Genomic DNA, 1,542 nt, shown 5'->3' with positions numbered 1-1,542 from the left:
AAAAAAAAAAAAAAAACACATCATAGTAAAACCAATACCTTCTCAGCTTCGCATCGAAGCTAAAATGTATGGATCAATATAATTTTTTTTTTATAGATGCATGATGTCTTTACCTATCAGTTGGTATATTTATAAATCTCACTTTTTACATGCCTACAGGGGGGGATTCAAAATGAAAACTTTTTCACAAAAATTTACTTTTTCAACTTAATTTTTTAAAGTGTTCCGGAAAGTCTGACACTTTTATATATATCTTAAATTAAATCTTATGTAATATACTTTATCATGAAAAAAAAATTTCGGACTTTATTTTATCTTCACGGTGAAAATAGCTACCAAATGCTATTATTTTGTAAAAATTCTCGATTTTATTTTTTACATTTTTAACTTTATAATGCTATAACTTATTGAAAAGTGTATGGATCAACATTATTTTTTTATGAGAAATAATATTTTTTAATAATCCCTTTTTCATTCGACATACTTTATCTGCATCAGGATATTAATAACGAACTAGCAGATCATGCTGCTTTTGGTATAATCCACCAATTTTTCAAAATTAAACACTAAAGATTTGCATCGAAGCGTTTTTGTTGATAGTGATTTTAATCACTGTCAGATATCATAATACTTGATCCAACTATGCCACGTCACCACTGTGCCACGATCCCCCTGTGCAGGGTTTTTAACTTCTATTTAAATTAAAAATTAAACTATGTTAATACTTACTAGTTGATTTTAAATTATTATAAATTAATTCAAATTATTCAAAAAAAATTATCATATTTTTTAAAATAATAATTAATACATTTATACTTCTATTTATTTTTTTTTAAATCATAAGTTTATTAATTACTGTTCTCATCAAAAAATTCTTATAGAAAAACTTTTCTATTCGTCTCTTGTAAGACCCTAGACTACTGTTGGCGAGCATTTAGGCTCAATCCCTAAATAGTCACTTATATATTGGAAACTTCTAATAAAAAGTTATTAGAAGTTTGTGCCCACCTGTAGTTTGTTTGTATACAAACAAATTATCAATTTTAGGAGAACTATAAAAAATGTTTATCCTTAAAATGAGATAATTGTATAATTCAAACTATAACGAACTATTCAACAAAATATCATTATAATTACAGCGTTTCTATAATTAAATTTTATGTATGCGTTTCAAGATGCACAGAGAAAATTAAAATTATACTAATTAATAAATAGTAATATAGTTTATTTGTTTTATATAACATATCTTATATAAAACAAATATTATACAATATTATTTATATTAATCTTATAATTTTCAATTTTCTTAAATAAAAATTCATAATTTTATCGTATTTGATTTTATGTTTAATTTTAATATTTTTACGTATTTAATAAAGAATACTTAGATGAATACTTAGAAATAAAATTTATATACCTAGTAAATATATTTTTTAATTATGTTCAATCATACAATGACGTAGGTGTTCAAAAAGATGAATCATTATGTAAGCAAATGAATGTATATTCTTAACAATTACAATAATATATTCAAAGATATTC

Source organism: Daktulosphaira vitifoliae, unplaced genomic scaffold (assembly GCF_025091365.1).
Source record: "Daktulosphaira vitifoliae isolate Bord-2020 unplaced genomic scaffold, ASM2509136v1 Scaffold_104, whole genome shotgun sequence".
Taxonomy (NCBI): Eukaryota; Metazoa; Arthropoda; class Insecta; order Hemiptera; family Phylloxeridae; genus Daktulosphaira; species Daktulosphaira vitifoliae.
This window is presented reverse-complemented; position numbering follows the sequence as displayed.